The sequence below is a fragment of the Pieris napi genome, chromosome 8 (genome assembly GCF_905475465.1).
Source record: "Pieris napi chromosome 8, ilPieNapi1.2, whole genome shotgun sequence".
NCBI lineage: Eukaryota > Metazoa > Arthropoda > Insecta > Lepidoptera > Pieridae > Pieris > Pieris napi.
Window position 1 is genome coordinate 7959616 of NC_062241.1, and position 22386 is coordinate 7982001.

The window sequence follows — 22386 nt, forward strand, 5'->3', positions numbered from 1 at the left end:
GATTTTTTAGGACTATTTAAGATAAACAATTCCATCATACATTCTACTCAACTCTAGCGTTTTTGGCAGCGCACGCCAGAATAGCTCTCAGATGGTAGATATTTTCCTACTTACTGGATATTTTGGACAATTCACATATTATCTTTATAAATTGAAGCCTATGTGTTATTCCGATGTATAAGCTATATTATTGTTAAGTTTCATAAAAATCCAATCAGTAGTTTTTACGTGAAAGAGTAACAAACATCCATCCACTTTCGCGTTAATAATATTAGTAGGATATGCAGACGGATCACTGTGATAAATGTCCAACACAGATTGTCACATGAGAAACAGAATACTAATACAGAACTAAAAACAGACCTACATTAGAAATATCGATTTTTGTAATAAACTTAACAAAAAAACCTAATAAATGCTATAGCAAGATTCCACGTTTAATGTCATTGTTTTCTGCATCACTTGATCTAAATAGCGGAAGACATTGTGTGAAAATTCCATTTGAAACTTCTATATTTGTTTCTCTTTTGAAATTGTTCTTGTAGAATCTTAAAATTCCAGCTTTAATGTTTTCCACGTCATATACTAAATATTGGTTATCTATAAACAATTTCCTTTAAGCCGTAAACAACAGCATATGGTGTCATGCAGGGTGCGTTGACACCTGGCACCATAGAGCAGAGTATGCCAAGCGTGAACCACGGAACTGTATGGCTTTCGAATATATTGTCTAACTCATTTGTGGTTGCACGTGGCATATAACCGTAATTTCGGTTATTAAAAATGTCAGTAAGTTTTGAAAGAAGAAACAAAGAAAAGTCGTCGCTGTGTTGATGAAATTATAAGTTTCTAAAATTCTAGTAAATTATAATAAAAACTTTTTATGAAGTAGGTGACACTTTGTAGGTCTATCTAAGCCGGTTTTCTTAGGTTGTTTCCTTCACCATATGACCAAGTCCCTAATTGCGTTCATAAACGCTTTGACCGCGCGATCTCAGGTTTGACAGTCGCACACTTAATTATTAGAAACTGCTTAATTTTTAAAGTTAAAATAAAAAAAATCAGTGGTGCTACAACCTTTTTAGGTCTGGGCCTCAGATGTTTGTAACTGTTTCATGATCATTTGTCAATCTAATAGGCAAGTAGATGATCAGCCTTCTGTGCCTGACACACGCCGTCGACTTTTTGAGTCTAAGGCAAGCCGGTTTCCTCCCGATGTTTTCCTCCACCGTTCGAGCGAATGTTAAATGCGCACATAGAAATAAAGTCTATTGGTGCCACTCTGGTATCTCTCTCTCTCTGGTTGGTATCTCTGAAGCCACTAGGCCAAAGCTGCTCTCTAAAATAAGCAGGTAAACCATATCAATAATTGCAGCTTTTAATACCGGAAATATATCTTATAACCAAAGTGTTATTATAATTTGTCTTATGATTAGATTATCACCTTGAGGATTACTAGAGCGACACGACCGCAAAAAATTGTTTGGCAACCGCGTTCGAGGCCACCGGACTCAATGAACTTATTGTTATATTGATCAGAGGTAGATTAAATCGAGATTATGTTTTTCTGCAAGTGTTTTTTATCAATAATAATGTGTTAGAAAAACATCGTAAAATGTTGTATATAGGATATAACAAAAGTATATGCGCGTTGAAACTTGGCAAATTTTTTTGAAGTTATACTTCTTTTGGCGCATTAGGGAAAAATTATTCAGTGAGTAAATTTTTACGATTCGCGGGCACACGGACACAAAAAACCGACACCCTGAAGTTAGCTATAGTCAACATTTTAGTTTTTTCTACAAACGTAGAACAAATTTTTTGAAAAGATTTTTATCATGTTACGTCAAAGAAGTATAACTTCTAACGCGTGTACATAAAAGTACACTTATTTTTTTTACTAACTAAAATTATACCAACAAATTGCGCGATCTGGCATGCTTCAGGGTGACTAGGGAAACTAAACTTTTACATTACATTACTTAGACTTCTAGCGTACATGTGTATGAAAATAAAATATAATTTCTTCTTAAAACTCAATTTATTTATTATAATTCTATGCTATAAAAGTGCTTCTAAAATTACAAGAGTATTCATTTAATCTAATCGTTAAATCTATTATTATCGGTGGGTTAGAATTGTTTATGTAAACGATTATTAAAAGGCAAATAAATCAATCACTTTATTTTGTTTACCGTGCTTCATCCCATTAAAACTTCGCTGTATTACAATTATAAGTGTACTAAAAAAGCTTTAAATGATTTTAATAATTAAAGAATAGATTAGAATCATTTTTATTATTAGGCTTATTAAATTGTGTCAATTGTTTTAATTCATTTGTTTTGTCCTAGCTAAAATACTCTTTTATTAAGCGTGAGTGAAACTACAGGGCTTTAGGCTGGAAACATTAAAATAACTTGAAGCTGGTATTTCACTGATCATATTTCAAAGAGAAAAAGCCCGATTGATAAGTCACCCGTTTTTCTACTTTGAAAGGGTAGCATTGCCTGCGGGGAATCAAAAACGCTACGTCGCTTCATGTTAGGGGAAAATTATACACTCATCTCCTTACAAATAGATTGTAAAAGGTTTCGGATCTGTCAAACATACAGGGGAATGCGCCCCGGGGCTAAATAAGTACAACGAAATCTGCTAACAGGAAAAAAGAACTGTAGAAAAAATGAACACCGAACTGCAATGTTTAAAAAATATTCATTTAAGACGTCAACAAAATGTTTTTAGTCAAATGATCTCACATATATTTTAAACAATACTAATTAGTAGATACCACACGTATGTTTGTGAGAGTATTTGATTATATAGTCCCTTCTATAATCAATATTATTATATTTTTTTTTAAATATGTTAATGACTTGTATCACTTGAAATTGCAGAAGTCGATGTCCTTCGGATCGAGATTCGACCTCGCTTACATAAGTCTGCCGTGACCCTTCCATTTTCAACGCTTTCGGTAAGGCATTTCATACAACTTATAAAGTAACTTAAATTAGACCAGTATAAGGCTGGTATTTTCAATAAGAATTAAAACATAAACCAGCTTAATGATACGTGAACCGATAGGACATTGTTACCATGGTTACGATGTTCTTTTAAAAATGGTAACCATGGTAACAACCACTCGACCAACAGTTCCGAACCTAGGGTCCTACAAGTAAAGAGCGTACCAATTCTTTAAAGGCCGGCAACGCTTCCCGAGCCCTCTGGCATTGAGAGTGTCCATGGGCGACGGGGCAATATCACTTAGCACCTCCTGCCCGTTTGCCCACTGTTTTATATATATATAAAAAACAAAGGCAGTACTCTTAATGTCAAATTGGTTTAATAATTTAGAATCACACACACCATGAATGTCGAGTCTAAGTATACGTGTATTTCGTGCTTATCTGAAACACCTTTAAACTACTATTAGTATATTGATTATAGGAATAAGTTTAAATTATTATTTTCATATTTTAGTCTGTGGAAGTAAATTAAAGTAAAATATATAATTTACATCTCAAATAAAATACTATTTATTCCAATGACAGTGCTTCATCGAGAGATATATTTGAAAACAGTCTATAAAATCGCCTCAGAGTTCAAACAAACAAATACGGTGCCTGAATATTGAATGAAGATTCACGAAGTTTGTCTCTTCATATGTTAACTGTCCGTTGCAGGAAAATTCCGTAAGAACTTGTTTTGACGTGTCCCTCCCTAGGGATATTGGGCACAATAAAAATTACCATAACAATGCAAACAGCTTTTTGACCCTTTCTTATAAAGATTGGCGATGTCATTTTAATAAAGACCTATGAAAAACAGAGATCGCTTAGCGTTTTTTCTTTAGTCGATAAATAAGTATAGTGGCGGTTTTACTATGGAGATGTTTAATTAAACTCGTTTGAAGCTGGGTAACAACTGATTTTAATTGTTTTAAATATGAGCTAATACAAAATTAGGGGTTGCGATGCTAACAAAAACAAACTTGGCATATCTAAGAGTTCATACATCTAAATGACTCTTATAAGAATTTATAAGTGTGGCAAAAACTAAAGGCCTCATATTGCGATGATTGTTTACATTTCTTTGCGCTTCTAATTTTAACTATAATATATATGTCACCGTAAAATTGTAAACACCGTTAGATTGTAATCTATCTCGCGAGATTATAAACTGTCGAAAGATTGTGAACCTCAACGAACTGCTTACAATTTAACGTATTATTATTCGGTAGTTATATGAAATTGTTGGAAAGTAAAATTAATCTGTAATTAACCAAAGAAGTTTGAATGATAACTAAGTTAGTGTAGTACAATCTACCGAATAATAATACGTTAAATTGTAAGCAGTAAGCTGAGGTTCACAATCTTTCGATAGTTTAGGTATAATCTCGCGAGATAGATTACAATCTAACGGTGTTTACAATTTTACGTTAACATATATACAGGGTGGCCAAAAAGTCGTGGATCAAACGCAAATAGGGGATAGATGAGGTCATCAGCGGCAAAAAATTGTTCTACGGGAGGTCTCTAAGGTCAACCCTTGTAGAGTTATGATTTATTTTGGTTTTTATATGAAAATTGACTTTTTTTACTAATTCTTATTGAAATTCGAAAAAATCTACATCCTGTATCTTTTTCATAATATCCACTAGATTGGTACTGATGAGTTCTTGCATTAGACATAATATTTATAGTTGTTTATTGAGTGTATTGAAGATAATATTAAGTTATACGATGTAACATTTTTTCAAATCATAACTTTTTGTTTATTTCGGACCCCACTGTGAAAAAAAAATACTCTACCGAAAAGTGACCCTATACTACATGTTTTGGCGCATTTAATATGGATTCTAAAAAGGTATTACACGTGGCCATGAGTCGCTCTAATATCTTTCTACGACGAAAAAACAACAACGATTGGGATTATTTACCTACCTGTGACCAGTACTGTGTGAATCAGACTAGATTCAAAAAATTGAACAGATGGCTGGAGACGGTGCAGATTAAGTATTCTGGTCAGAGTCAGGAATTTTGAGCATATTTTATTGTAAAATATTTTGTTTCCTACAAACAACCATAGAGAAATAATTGTTTTAATACAATTATTATTTCACAATCGTTGTTTGTAATTCTTCCTAGAAAGATATTAGAGCGACTCATAGCCACGTGTAATACCTTTTCAGAATCCCTATTAAATGCGCCAAAACTTGTAGTATAGGGTCACTTTTCGGTGGAGCAATTTTTTTTCACAGTGGGGTCCAAAGTAAAGAAAAATTTATGATTTGAAAAAATGTTATATCATATCACTTAATATTATCTTGAATACACTCAATAAACAACTATAAATAGTATGTCTAACGCAAGAACTCATCAGTACCAATCTAGTGGATATTATGAGAAAGATACAGGATGTAGATATTTTCGAATTTTAAGAAGAATTAGTAAAAAAAAGTCAATTTTCATATAAATACCAAAATAAATCATAACTCTGCAGGGGTTGACCTTAGAGACCTCCCGTAGAACAATTTTTTGCCGCTGATGACCTCATCTATCCCCTATTTGCGTTTGATCCACGACTTTTTGGCCACCCTGTATATGTAACTTAACTAATGTTGGGTTACATAACTCAAGTATACTTTTCTTTCTACTTTGACTATAAGTATCTTTAACAAACATCGTCTATCGCTTTAGTATTTTGCCGCAACCACTTTAAACTTGGCAATAGACCTATTATTATCAACTTGAAGTGACTTGCAACCTTGAAATCTGTTCAAGACTTAGCTATAAGTGTTTCTAAACACTACAAAATGAATATCTCTTTATGTTAGCCGAGGATAAGATTTAGAGACGAGACTTAGTGCGAAGTATGACTCCTGTGTGTCAAGTACTAAATCTCGATTTTCATTCTTGGAGTAGTTTGTAAAAAAATAGTTATTTTGCAACAACTTTAACTTGAACTTTAGGTTAAATTGATACTTATGTAGGATACGATTTCTTACTTAAAAAAATCTATCTAATATATAAAATTCTCGTGTCGCGGTGTTTGTAGTTAAACTCCTCCGAAACGGCTTGACCGATTCTCATGAAATTTTGTGTGCATATTGGGTATGTCTGAGAATCGGACAACATCTATTTTTTATCCCCCTAAATGTTAAGTCCACCCCTAAATATATATTTTTTTTAATTTTTAGATAATTTTTATTTTTATTTTTTTATGATACAGCATTAACAAATACATACAACCCCTAATTTTCACCCCTCTACGATCAATCCCTATTTTTTATTATATACATGGAAAACGACGTTTGCCGGATCAGCTAGTACTAGTATAAAATAATAACTAATAAGCAAGAATAAGTGAACATCACATATTAACAATAACATCCATACATTTATATCTAAGCTTTGATTTAGTTTTATAGTAAAACAAATGCAGTATATGCCCTACACGACGCGATGTACGTACTAAATGCACAATAAAATTCTGTATAAAGCTTTTAGATCATATCTCCCGCAGAAAACTCATAGCATTTACGCATATGTACACAGCGGAATGCACTCGGCATAAGCGACTTTCTATGAATTTCCTTACCAGTGGAAGTGTATCGGAGCAATTAACTCGATATCGTGCACTTCGCAGAACTTTGCACATCGGACATTCTCGACGGAATTATTTTGAATGCATATTAAATTTCATGGCTTTTTACGCGATTAAAGCCGTCTTTCGGATATTTTTAAACCAAATTTGAAGTGACAACTATGCTTTAAAATATTTTAATAGTTTTTATTTTAAAAACTTTGACGTCATCGTTTTAAAAAGTTTAGTGAAAATGCCTAAAACAACAGTCATACTTAGATTTGATCAATAAGAGGCAATATATTTAGTAAAGATTTAAAAACATAAACTCACCGACATCGAAAGATGAAGCTATTGTTAAATTTTACAGCTGAATTTCAACTTCTTTACGCTTATATTTTTAATCGACAATTTGCGACAATTTAATAATCGACTCTAAGTAAGACTGAAGTATCAAAAAGGCGCTATCCGTATGTCATTATTATATTTTATGGAAACCCTTAAAAAAAATTAACATAATATTTTTGCATTATCATAAATTGTTAATTCATTTTTTCAGGATACCTTCCTGGCGAAAACGTGACAATCGAGATTACTAACAGATAGATTAGGCACGTTCTATGAAAACCGAGGTGAACGTATGCACATTAATGGATTTTTACAAGGAAGCAAAGAAATATGTTTTTTTATTTATACAAAAAATTACATGTCATATAAACAAACTACTAATAACTGAACAAAACGAGTTTTATGTGGCAACTTTCATTTACTTAGAATTTACAATTATATTTTTTTCACCTTGTCCGTGCTTGGTCTTGGATTTACGTTGTACATAAATTTGTGAACCACCTTTTTTGTTGTTGGCAACGCTGTTACATTATCATAATTCGACAGTAATCATCTTCATACTTGATATTAAAGAATAAAAGTACATATATCTTATAAACAGCACGTAATAAATAGGAGTTGTATTAGTTCAGAAATGCCATGTCGCTTCTCTTCACGCACATGTTATTCCTATTTCGAAGTCAACTTACGTCCATCCATTTCTTTTAGCAATAGAAGCTATAAAATGCATTTCCTACATGGATCTGTGTCATCAGTGTCCTTAATTTAGATATTTTATGAGAACAACAGCTTCTCTACATTAAGAAAAGTATTTTTGTCCAAGTGATTTTTTTTTCTATTTTACTCATATATGTGAATAAACTGTACGGCCAATAAAACCCAATATGATGTTTTAAGTTAAATTTTCAACGTTTTTTAAATAACATTAAAATTATTTAGTTTTACCTTTGTTTTTGTAATAGTAATCACAATGTAAATTTTACCTGTAACAAAAAATATTATTAAATAAATAATACTGAAGATCTATTTGAAGAGGTTAAAGCTTAGCTTTTGTACCTAATGTTAATCCCACGGGAAGGGTGAGTTTGAAGTAATTTCCAACTTCATAATTCCTCGACTTATATATTATGTTTCAGCTACCGACGCTGGATGGGAAATAATGTTTGCTTAAGGAATATAAAGTCTTCATTGCTTATTTTAAAGCACAATTCTGTAAAATGTTCGATGTTTTAAATTGTTGTCAAGTAAATAAGCGACTAATCAAAATATTAGAATTATTTATTAAGTGTTACTAGCGTCACTAATCACTATCACGGCCATAAAAAAATATTTTGGAATTAAATTTATATAGCCATTATATCCCAAGTTAGTCAAGACTAATGCAAAAATTTAACGTTTAAATAATTTAGAAACCGGTCCCTTAGTATTTCATAACAAGTGAATTACAATAATACAAATCTTTCCTCTGTAATGTACATTGTATAAGTATATGTCACCGTAAAATTGTAAACACCGTTAGATTGTAATCTATCTCGCGAGATTATAAACTGTCGAAAGATTGTGAACCTCAACGAACTGCTTACAATTTAACGTATTATTATTCGGTAGTTATATGAAATTGTTGGAAAGTAAAATTAATCTGTAATTGACCAAAGAAGTTTGAATGATAACTAAGTTAGTGTAGTACAATCTACCGAATAATAATACGTTAAATTGTAAGCAGTAAGCTGAGGTTCACAATCTTTCGACAGTTTATAATCTCGCGAGATAGATTACAATCTAACGGTGTTTACAATTTTACGTTAACATATATATGACGAGAACCATCGATCAAAGCGAAATCTCTTTCGAATAAACCCTATTCAATTTGTCGTGTGTTTCTTGTGAATTCGCACCATAAGCAGTGACGCAACAAAAAAATAGAAAGGCAAGTGTGAAACACTTAAGATTTATAGGCTCTTAACGAGAACGGATTGTAGGGCAGTAGACCCTTTGAAGTTTGTTTACTAACAATGAGATTAACATTACTTCGTGTTCGATCAAAAGTCACATTGTGAGGAATTGTGTCATTATCTATATTACTATAATGATCTATAAGATTTATACTAACAAAATAATCCTTTCCATAATCCTACTTAAAGTATTATATTTGAATGATACTAAAGCTATGCTAAGAATTTGAATTATTAAATATTCACATTAAATAGTACAAATGATTTGTATTATTTAAATTGTTTGAAAATTAAAAATATTTGAATCGAATTTTGTACGTGAGTTTATGAGTTTTGAGAACTTTGAGTTCCTGCAAAATGTACTAAAAATAACCGTAGCTCTTTTACATAATAATACTTTATCTTTCCTATATATACCAATTTAAAAAAAAATACTACAAAAAATAATTTAAAAAATCCAGTGCCGCTTCAATCTTTTTCGTGTTCATTCGTTTTTTCTACTAGGCAAGTAGGCGAACAGCTTTCTGTGCCTTTTTGGGTCTGAGACATGGCGGTTTTCTCACGATGTTTTTCTCCACCGTACAAGCGAGTGTCAAATGCGCAAATAGACAGAAAGTCCATTGGTACACATCCGGCGAACGAACCTACGTCCTTATGAGGATTGCACGCTGAAGCCACTAGGCCACCACTGCTGTTTTTACTAACCCTTGTCATATTAACCGGAGATCCTGGGTTTCATTTCTGGCGAAACAATAATCGTTTCGTGTTGGTATGTTAATCACCAGTTTGCCTTAAAAATAATGAATAAAATAGACCCAGATTTGTATCTGCTAAATTGCGCATTCCGGAACTTCAGAGTTAAACAATGTCAAGCAGTAAAAACACTTCTCTTGGGACCGTAACTTATAACAAATGTTAGAAACAATGTCCCTTTCCCTACACTTCCTTAAAAAGGGTCATTTTAGTTTTAAAACTAACCCGATTTGTTACTTAACGTATCCCTTTGTCTCAAATAGACATGACATTATTGAATTCGGTTGTAAGGTCGTTGACCCGTGTTACAATCTTATAATATCGCTTCGATACGCTCCGTGAACTGTGGATTAGCGATGCGTGAGTCTCAGATATGAATGTTTCATTTGTCATTTAGATTTTAGTGTCCTTATATGAGAAAGATCCGGGCTCAAAATTTAGCAAATAATGATCGATATGGGCTATATAGGGCAATCTTGGAATATAACATCTTCCGTCTTTCTCTTAAACATATTAAACTACTTAAAACTATAATATATATGTTGGAAAACATAAATAGGCTACGCTTCATACATCTATAAACTAAAATTTGTCAAAATCAGTTAATAAATAAGTTATTTGTGTTCTAAAAAGTCATAATGGTAATACATTTTTATATGCATTAGCAATAGTCGACTTATACTTCTTGAATTTATTACATATGTGATTACATATGTGCGTAATTAATACATCCGCTCAAAGGAAGTTAGTCTTAGGATTATTTATCATTATGCAAACACATATCGAGATTTCCTGTCAAAATTGACAGAATATATTATCTTACTAATAGAAAGGGAAGTAAATATTCGCAATGAAAATTGTATGACATTTTTTCGGTCCATATCATACTTTTATCATTGTTCTGTTTAGTTCATTTGTTAAATAATAAGTCGTATAATATTCACCGAATCAATGTATTTAAAACATGATACAGAACAAAAAAATTAAATGCCAAGTCGTACCTTATGCTGTCTTATTTTGAAAACACATCCAAATTCCGATGTGATTCGAAAATCAAATTATCCAGGTACCTTGCCATTTACCGTAACATAACATCAAAATATGGTAGTTCGGTCACATTCACCAGAAAAAAAAAAGTAAAAAATAATATAGCAATAACGAGAATCTGGCTATGCAATTAATTCATAGAATCGTTTTCCTCACGACACGTTCTATTTTTAAATTCTCAAGAAGCAAAATAAAAAATGCTAAGCGCGAATTGAAATTCCCGAACCGTTTTTGGAGATTGAAGAGGCTTTTATGGAAATGGAGTGCGTGCATCGGCCGATACTACGATAGGCTGACGGTATTACGCTACCGATTTAAATATTTACACCTCCCCCCACATTTAGGTACACCTGATGTTCAATATCACTACGCCGTGTTGCTTTCATCGCAGACTATTATGCAAATTGTATTAAATACCTATTTAACTTAGAGGCTCGTTTACCGCCATAACTTATGAACATCCAACCGGTTTGGGTGCTTCGTGGTGCTATTTATCAGGTTTAACAATTTGTATATATTGTGTAAGTGGTATTTAGTAATAGACGCAAACGACCTTTGAATGTATATAAAAATTATACAATTAACATAACTGCCATAGTTGCAGATAATAATCTATTTGCACGTTGAATCGTAATGTATAGAGCTAATAGTCTTGATATAGGTAATGCTGTTGGTGTATGTAGTGAGCTTATTCTACGTACCTAAACAAGGTACATACTATATGGAAATTTATTTAAGCTTAAGGTCGCTATTTACCATGGAGATTGTTTAGAGCAGTTGTTCGGACGTCAAGACAGAATATAAAATACCATCCGTATCACCTCGACGTCCGTCGTACCACAACTGGGCGTTTCTTAACGCAATTTTTGCCGCGCACCACCACTATGTGGAACCAGCTGCCCACTAAAGTATTGCCGAACCAATTCGACTTAGGATCTTTCAAGGAAAGAGCGTACCAATTCTTAAAAGGCCGGTAACGCACTTGCGAGCCTTCTAACAATGTGAGTGTCCGTGGGCGGCAGTATCACATAACATCAGTACCTACAATGTATTTCGCTTCAATAAATAAAGTTCAATACAAGCCACTACAGACGGTATAGACCAGTCATTATAGACATTCGAAATCGAAATTTTGATAATAATTCCAAAAGTTTTCAAACTTCGGTCAAGTGAATGGTACATTGGGACGACAATAAATCTCATTTTGCAACCTTGTCCGCAGTCCGGAACATTGTTAAAATTGCAATTAAATTAATTTTTGCTGTATGGTCGTGAAAAAAATTCCAAAAGTTCTGCAAACTTGGGGAAGTTTTCGATATAATATTTCATATCACGTATAAAATTTGCAACCAACCTAAGTGTACGGAACATTTTTTGTTATTTATTTTATTTTCTATATATCTGTCAAATTTGCAGAACTTTTGGAACGTTTTCCTTCAGTTTAATAAAGAAAAACATTAATTTTTAATAACAAAAAATGTTCCGTACACTTAAATTGGTTGCAAATTTGACACGTGATGTAAAATAATATATTTAACACCACTCCAACTTTGCAGAACTTTTGGAATTTTGGTCTCAAGAACTGAGCAAATTATCATTTATTGCATTTTTAATAGTGTTGCCCAAAATCGGTCTTGGTCTTGCAGTCTTGGTCTTGTTCTTGCACTTTTGCAAGACCAAGACCAATACCAAGACCGCCTTATTGTAGCAAGACCAATACCAAGACTGAAGCCTGCAAGACTTGAGCAAGACAATACTTAAACCTGAAAGACTCTTGCGTCTTGCAGTTAAGTCAAACTGAGATTTGGGCATTATTAAGTAGGTATTTGTATTAAATCCCGATTTTGAGAAACGTTCCCCAGTATCAAAACCGTAGGTATCGTCATAACACTAAACTAAGGGCTGCAGTTGTATCTGCAGTTGGCAACGTGCCGCTCGTCTGAAAGAACCCTGAAAGGTATTGTATTGATTAGGTAGGTAAGTACTTATTATATTTCAACTATTTATTAAGTAGGTAGCGTGTTAATACTCACAAATCTGTTCCCATCATCCCATGTGATGTAAATGTACCTAGAATAACTTTCTAGCAAAGTTCATACCTTGTTGATCTACCACAGATCTGCCAGCGTTGCCAGATTTTTTATTGTCAAGGCGGGATTTTGGAACTTTTTCAGTTAAAAAAGTGGGAATCTCTCGTCAATAGCGGGACATAGTAACTAAAGGTGATATTTTAAATCAGAGTTACCCTATCGTTAAACACTTGTCTTCTTAATAAAAATAAAAAAATAAACAAAACAAAACTAAACCAAAAAAAGTATTCATATCATTAGACAAATGGCGTTTCAAATAATTGTCAGAAATCTGAGGAATGAGTATATGATATACCTGGTATCTTTTTTTGGTAGCTGTTAAAAGAGCTGGTGCAATTTCTGAGCATGGCAGTGGTGTCTTGAGTAACCCCAAAAAGCGGGAAAAATGTCCCGCGCGGGGCATTTCATGTTCATTAAAAAATCGGGACGTATGGCAACGCTGGTATCTACCTATAATAATATATTATGCTTGTTTATGTCTAATGTGCAGATTTTACGTTAGTACTCGTAGGTTGGTATGTGCTTAAAATTATAGCCAACAAAATTATATAAACATTATGTAGGTAGCTACTTATGTTTCAAAGTTTATATTATTCTTCTATTCAGAAAAATTTAAAACTAACAAGCTAGCGAGTCGAGTAGGTCTAGTAACAGTTTCTACGGCAGCCAATGTTATGGTACAGACGCCAGCACATTGAGCTCCTACAATCTGTCAAATTTCTTTAACAGATTTTCAACTTTATCGCTAGAGTATTAAGGTTCAAGGTTAATTGGGAAAATGTGACGTTCTGCGAATAAACTGTTGGTCGGTCGGTGTATTATATACCTAATTATTTGATAATTTACCGACAAAGACGCCGCGGTTTGCAACAAGTGTATCACAGCATTTGACACTGTTTGAGCGCCGCATTTGCCGACAAAGAGTACGGACAGAGGCACACAAAATTGTTACCTATTTTGGTAGGGTTGGTATAGGGGGATAAAATTAAATGTCTCAGCAGTAGGTAGGTATAAATTGAATGCTCTGAGTTTCTTGTACAAATACATTCTCACACTGGCTGTCCGGCGAGATCATAATTAATAACTAAGTAGGTATTGCATCTATTGAATTTCGAATATTTTAATTTCGAAATAATCATTGTTAATATCGGTAAATGATAGATAGTGAGTGATATACCTAGGTACTAAAATGTGAGCAGCAAGATTGAAAATTGTATATGCCATGTCAGTGCTTTCCATAAGTTTATTTTAAAAAAAGCTGTTAAGTAAGATTTAGAGTTCACTATTACACACAACAAATTATGAAAAATATATTTAGACTGAGTACTTAGGGAATTAGTAGAAAAAATATTCTATCGTAGATACCTAGTTAAAACGTTGTGTTTACTTAATTTTATTTTTCTGTGCTAATGCCAGCATTGACAACCCTACCAAAATAGGTAAAAATTTAGTCCGCCTTAGTCCTAGACTTTGTGTTGCCGCCGTCGCGTCGCTTTCATGTCAAAGGTCGCCGCCACTGCCCATGTTCCAAAGAATAAAATAGGTTTCCGGGTGCTCAGAACGGACGCCAATAGATTATGTTGTCCTCGCAAGGAAGATTGTAGTCGTAAGCATATTATAAAAAAAATTGTAATAACAATATACCTAGTTTATATTATTATTATACCTTTTTAAAGGACATTGCACTGCAAATTTGGAAGTGGGTTAATTTAAACAAACTTGAAACGTGGAAAAACTCCAAATATGAGTGACGTCGTGGGTTTTGTTTTAAAATCACACACTTACAAAAATCGAGATTTAAAGTGTCGGTTTATCAACTTCTATCGTACCTACATGACGTGAGGCATGACCTAACGGAACATGCCTAGTTCCAATAAAAAAGGAACGTGATAAACAATATTATTTGCATTTATTATCTGCACTATATTTTTGCGTAGGCACAAAACCTATCTGATTCTGATTCTGATACTTCTGTTTTTTAATCTTTCAAAGATTTATTCTATCTATCAAAGAACGCCGCATTTTTCTTTGTCGGTCTTCGGCTTGTGCTTATAAATATGAGTTTTTAAATAATTTTCAGTCATTTCCAATTGAGTTCCGCTTCGAGTCTATCTTATTTATTGTTCTCGCCGATTTACCTAGCTAGATACTCTAAATCCTTATTACTTTCGGAGTGAATGTTTACAATTTGACATGAGTGACGAAGATTCAAATAGCTCTAGTCGGAGTAGTGAGAGTTGCAGAATTAGATCTAAAAGACTTAAAAGCAAATATGACGAGTTTTTCGAAATAACTCATGCGTCCCAAATTGGTATGTGTAAATTGTGCCAACATAAGAAAGTCGAAATAAAAATGAAAAACAGAAACACTTCAGGCTTAAGAAAGCATCTAGTATCTTTTCACGGGAAGGAATCGCAAATATTTGTTCCTGTAAGAAAACCAACATTAAGTCAAAGTCAAAGTGGAGATATCACAAGGTTTTTAACAACCACTGCAATAAGTAGACAGGTAAGAAAAAAATATGTTACGTAAATACTAGGTACCCAATTAATAATTACAGTAATTTCCAGAGTAAAGTACCTAGCTGTTTCTCGTAGGTACTTTATTTTTGTAAATTTATGAAAAAAAAAACAATGCAAATTAGGGTGTTTCATAAATACCTACTTTACTTTTTATAGTTTAAATTTTTTTTTTATAAATTATTTAGTAGTACGTAGTCCTCAGCGTGGCAATTATGGGCAACTACACCCCGAATGGGAAGCCTTTGTCCAGCAGTGGACGTTCTAGTAGTTCGTAGTTATTAAATTTTTTTACGATTTTAATCTCTATTTCTACAAACGGGTGTTTGTATAGGTATCCTTGTATTACGTGTTACAGAAAGGGTAGGTAGGTATCTGGTTTAGAATCTGCATTCATTTGAACCGTGAGCTAAATAAAGTACTCTACTTAAGCAGGTACATAGTTACTTAATTACTGAGGCAGCCGCGGCACTACTTAAGTTTATTTTACTACAAACAAAAAACAATTTCCCAAGCTACAAAACCTACTTCGATTTTGTACTAACTAATATGTGTTCAATTATTTGTTATTTTGTGGCATAAAACTATCAATATAATAATAAAAATACCAGAAAAACAAATGTTATACGGAGTTGTTTCTTGGATGAATATATGTCCCCGTAGAGCGAAAATTCATTAAGTCCAAAAAACCTGTTTTGAGATAATGAGGGTTAAAGTTTTGAAAAATATAAATTGCCATAACTTTAGCATGTCATGCCATATTTTAATGTTTTTAGTTTCATTTTGAAGGAAATCAAATTAAGTTAAAATGTTAGCTACCCAAAGTGATGATTAAGTTATTACTGAGAAAACCTAAAAAAAAAACCAATTAGTTATTTGTTCTCTGTAGAATATCCGATGTAGTTATGAATTAGTTAATATTTGCCCCTAGTTAGTGATTTTTCACTCAGATCGAGTTTATTTTTATGTTATATGTACTTGATTTGGGTAATTTACGACTAACTGGTAGATATACAAAATATACATAATGAAAAAAAACTTAAGAGTTAAAAGACATTTTGTTTTATAATAGTATAAAATCTAACTACTTTTATATAAAAAAAATCTTCTACACTTCCTATGAATTAAAAATGTTAATATAAAAGTAACTTAGGTAATCTTTTATTTTATAAGCTATGTAAGTTTTTGATAAATAAAAAAATAGTTAACATGATTTCGTAATTTCTCTTATTTTCTATTAGGACCAAAGAATAGATTTATTTAATTTTCACTTTTTGTAAATCGGAAACTAGGATACCTACAAAATTGACGGTTAGACAGTTAAATAGGGGAAAAAACTATAGTTTTATTGGCATTGTTAACTCGATTTGGGCATTTTTCAACCTAATGTGTTTTCGCTCTACGGGGACGATTATTAATTGATTGACACTATTTGACACCGATCAGCTGACGTAGGTACCTATGTAATGAATGATTTGTGTACGTATAGACTTACAAACATTAATAATTATGTAGGTAATTATAGGTATTGAAAAATGTTGCCTTATTGGTTTCTTATCACTTATCACCATAGGAATCCGTGCCTTTGATATGTATGTACATTAAGTATATCCTTTCCGTAACACGATTATAATACAGATTATAGGTATACCTAGGATACCTAGATATAGGTACAGACCTATACCTAGGTAATTTATTCAAATGCGAAGCTAGTTTAGGTATAGTTTAGGTTTTCTAGTACCTATATTATATTTTTATAGATATCATGCTATGTTCATAGTTTTAAATTTTAATAGGTACCTATTATTACTATTATTAACACATATTTTAATATTTTATTTCAGTCAGTATCTGAAAACCGAAGTGACAACTTCATGACAGCTACAGTTGATTGGATTGTAAAAAAATATCTTCCTTTCTCATTTTTCGATGATGAAGATACACAGGAATATTTTCGATCGATATGCCCGAATACGATATTTCCTAAAAGGTCGACACTAAGAAGGAAAGTTAAAGAGCGATTTGAAGAACTACAATCGAATGTTAAAAATCGACTACAACAATATTCATGTAAAATGTCATTTACCATTGATGGATGGACGTCCATTGCTGGTAGGAGTTACTACGGGGTCACAATTCATTTTATAGACAATGACTGGAAGTATCGATCTGTAGTCCTTGATTTTATACCATCGCGCGGTCGACATACTGGGTTAGATATTGCAACGATTTTCCACGAATGTTTATTGGAATATGGCATAATTAATAAAATACAGGGTATCACGGTGGACAACGCAACTGCAAATACCAAATTTATGTGTGAACTTGGCAAACAACTGCTGCATTTTGATTCAGACAATCAACATTTCCGGTGCTTTGCTCACATTTTGAACCTTGGTGTACAAGATTTACTAAAGACCTTAGCTTTACACATTGAAACTGACAATAAAGAACAAGAACAGCAGTATGAAGACTATGAAGACGAAACTGAGGAAGATGAAGAATATGTGCCAAATATTGCTGACTCACGTACAGGTATTACAAAATTACGCAGTATTTCCAGTAAAATAAAAAGAAGCGAGATATTGAAGAGGAAGTTCCAGTCTGCTTGTGAAGCAGTTGGCGTGCCATCAAATCTCAATCCTATACTCGACTGTCCAACAAGATGGAATTCCACACATGATATGATTGGATTTGGTTTAAAAGTGAGACCTGGCATTAACATATTATGCGTTTCAGTAACCGAATTGAATGATTTTCAAATCACAGAAACGGAATGGCAAATACTCGAAAAAATACATAAGTTTTTAATAAACTTTAAACTTTTATCAACGAAACTTGGTGGAGAAAAATATGTTACATTACCGCTAGTCATTGTATCATTCAATCTATTGCTTGATAAAATTGAATCAATGGTAAAACAATTAGATGAGAAACCAAATCGAACTGAAGTGGATGAAAGGCTCATTTTAGGTTTCCAAGCAGCCCGAGATAAAATGCTTAAACATTATAAGAAGAGCAACTGGATTTACTGTACCACTTTAATTTTAGACCCAAGGCACAAAGCTCAGACTTTTGATATTACATTATGGGGGCAGCAAATTAAAACAGAAAGCCTGCACAAATTTAATGAACTTTATAAAGAATATAAAAGTCTACACGTACAGCAACACTCGGTGTCTAAATCTCCAGAATTACCAAGAAATGAAAACAAAGTATGTGAGGATGAGGAATATGAAGATGTAATAGACTTTGAGAAACTGTATGCATGTCCCTCTACGTCGTCATCTGGATCTTGTCTTCAAGGCTTAGTTTCTGACGAGTTGGAGGAGTATCTAAGTAAACCGAGAGCCGCCAGCTCGGAAGACATTTTAGAGTGGTGGAGGACGCATGAGACGGAATATCCGATTTTATCCAAGATGGCTCGTGATTTTCTTTCGATACCTGCAACTTCAGTACCTGCTGAGAGATTATTTTCTAAAGCATCGCTAGTAATTAGAAAACATAGAAATAGATTAAGTGATGAATCAGCGAGGTGGTTACTTTGTATTAATTCTTGGTCAAAAGAATTAATATAAAGTAACCAATTTTTTTTAATTCGAAAACAACCATATTCATATTTAGTTTTAGCCACACAACAAAAACCTCTCGGGGTTTATATCTGCATGTTGGCGAGCCGTTCATATCATTTCTTTACCAATTTATAGGTAGATACAATAATACATAGGTATTTACATAGGTACATTAGGAGAATTTTTGTGTAAGGAAACGCTTTGACTTGTACTTATAACTTTTTGAACTCGTTTTGTATAACGTTTGCAAGTCTAATGGAAGTTAATTATGTCGATGCTATTCTGTACTGTACTGCAATTTTTTTATTTAAATAAATGTTAAATTGCATAGATTGTCTTTATTCTACAACTCTTCCATCCCATTCCATTAAACAAATTAATTATTATTAGTTAGTAAATCATCGCTGAAGACAATAGTCTTTACTAAATAATTAAATAAATTTACTAAATAAATAAAACTAATTTAAACTAACGTGTTCAATAAATAGCAATAGGCTAATAGGTATTTGTAAGTCTCGCAAGACTTGCAAGACTCTTGCTGCAAGACCAATACCAAGACCAAGACTGAGAGCGCAATACCAAGACCAAGATCAAGACCAGGTGTATTGTCGCAAGACAATACCAAGACTGGGCTAAGTCTCGTCTTGGTCTTGCATTTGGGCAACACTAATTTTTAACAATGTTCCGGACCGCAGAGCAGGTTGCAAAATTTTATAGTTTGTTTTAATACCACTCCCGACCTTACATCAAAATTTGAAAACTTTTGGAATTATAATGAATTAATTGTCTTGACTGACTGGACTAGTATTAAAACAACAGCATAAATTTAACAAAATATTTCCGCAAATATTCAAATATCGAATCACCAAAATGGTCAAGCCGAGCCCAATTAAATCGAAAGTGGACTCATATTACATTGCATCATTAGCATGCATAATTTTTCAACAGTCCTGCATGCATGCATAAATTATTCATGGTGCCGATTGTTGCACTGCGACAGAACTATGCAAACGAATGCCTGATACGAAATAAAAGCTTTTAAAACGGATACTCGATGTGCAATTCATAAATCATGGCGCTGTACCGATTTACATTTCAATTTCAATAAGGAATCGCCATCAGTTTGTAATTCATATTATGTAAATAACAATATTATGCATGTTACTTGGTTAGTTCGGTTGCACTAGTAAAAAATTAAACACTTGAATCCAACCACTTGAGTCTACTTATCACAGAACAGTCCTATAACCTTATGAAGACGACCTTGTTATAAGATATATGACGGATTCAGACGGCTCATTGGTCTAGTGGTTAGTACCCCTGACTGGGAATCCATGGGTCCCGGGTTCGATCCCCGGCTGAGACAAACATCGATGTGATGAGCATTTGGTGTTGTGCTTAGGTCTTGGGTGTTTAAATATGTATTTATCTATCTATAATATGTATGTATATCCGTTGCCTAGTCCTCATAACACAAGCTTCACCAGCTTAGCTTGGGACTAGGTCAATTGGTGTGAATTGTCCAATCATAAAAAAAAAGAAATGTTAGAGACGTTCATGTGAAGGTTTTACTGCCAAAAAAAAACGATCTAATTTATCGTTACAAGCAAAATAATTATAGTTCGTTATTAAAACAAATGAAAACTGACTTAATTTTCAATTGATGAATCTTTGATTCAGATTAAGACAGGAAGTAACGGAAACCGTACAATTAAATCGCTTAGGAAATCAGTATGGTTATTAAATATGCGTCCCTCCGAACGATAGTAGCCATGTTTGATTTTGAATTGTTACTTCCGTTGCGATTTGAACACTAAGAATTATTGCCACTAACAGCTTCGAATTCCGAAAAGCAATTTAATCGGAACCCTCTAAGATATTTCAATCTCTTGCTAAGGCGAAAACACACGAAATATATATATGTATTTGATAGAACCAGTAGTGGTGGAGGGATGGATATTATTGCGGTATGAAAATAATAAATATTTAAAATTATTTTTTTAAGTTATTGTACTGTATTCCGTTTTCGGTAAAAAAAAATATATTTGGTATTAAACTTAAATCAACTACAAATTCTAATTGACATATTATGAGATGATTATGATTTTATGATTAGTAAATAAATTATTATGACATTTATTTACTAATCATGGCAAACACCGTATTGTTATATGTCCTCTAGATTGTCTCCCTCTCTCTCAATCAAATTATTTTGTTTATCTGTCACTCTACGAGTTTTTATATCACATACTATTATAATAATGTTCATCAGAACTATCTTATATTTAAGGTATTAATTTAATGTGCACGGCTCTTATATACGAACGTTAACTAAACTAACATTATCTCATATCGCTAATTACTATCGATACTATAGAGCTTGGTAAATTAAATTCTGAATATTAATTGGACTCGGATGTTTGCAATAAACATAGAAAATACAGCCATTCAAACACTCATTACACGATAATACATACTATTAAAACAAAATATAACCATAATTTATTATTTATATTTTATTTTATTTTATTAATTCTTCTGAATGAAGAATGAGTCTAATAAAAAGAAAATTATAGAAAACCATGATTGCGGAGGCTGTATTTTCAATGGCTGCTAATGAAGGTAACGGAACCTTCCCACATTTGATTCAATTACACTATCATTCTGGCATTGATACATGCATTTTTAGAGGTCGTTGACCTCACTATTGTTTATTCAGTTGCAATATGATGTTTTTCAATACATTATCTTACGTAAACATTTCTTAGTTAGGTATTATTATGTATTTTATTTATCAACCAATTAATTCTGCATAATTTTCTTTTTTATGTCTTGATGAATAAGTCTCCTACTAAAGTATTTAACATAACACAAGCTATATTAGAAATAAACACAAAAATACATTATAATATAGTAATTAGGTTAAAGAAAAGATAAATATTATTGACAATCAATCGTAAACATCATCTAAAATTGCTTTTTCATTAACACACAGCAAGTAAATATAGGTAGAGTAATATCAATTTGCGTATGAACGTTGATTTAATAATCAAAATCACTGCAGCATTCAAAGTGCAATTTCGTTATGGGGGATGATATTGAATCCGTGAAATGTATTTGGCTATACTCTGGGGATAATACGCCCAACCGAATCAACTTTCCACTCGTATACGTTCATTGTGGAAAAGCCGTTCGGGATTTTCAGAAGCGCTTTATAAGTGGTGTTATTAAAATGGGCTCTTAGCATTTGTAAAATATAAATCAAATTTTCCAAGATTTATACACATGCTAGGGAGAATGTGTAGGAGAGAAAGTAGTTCTACCACAAGCTTAAACAAGAAAACACTAACATTTGACTAAAGATTTGTACGATACCACGTATTGTGCCGGCGTTGCGGATGCCCATGTGCGATGGTTAGCACTTTATTTGAAGTTACCCGCCTGCTCTTTTACTTCCTGTCCCGATGGAAAAACAGAAATCTAAAGTTTTTACGTAAAATAACGCTGTTAGATTGTTCATACA

The 22386-nt window shown here is 32.8% G+C and overlaps 1 protein-coding gene across 1 annotated transcript in view; it reads right to left on the reverse strand.

Annotated features, from left to right (window-relative positions):
- The window catches only part of LOC125051918 (protein sprint), a 112300-nt gene that overhangs the window by 61892 nt on the left and 28022 nt on the right, over nt 1–22386 (reverse strand). The window lies entirely within an intron of this gene.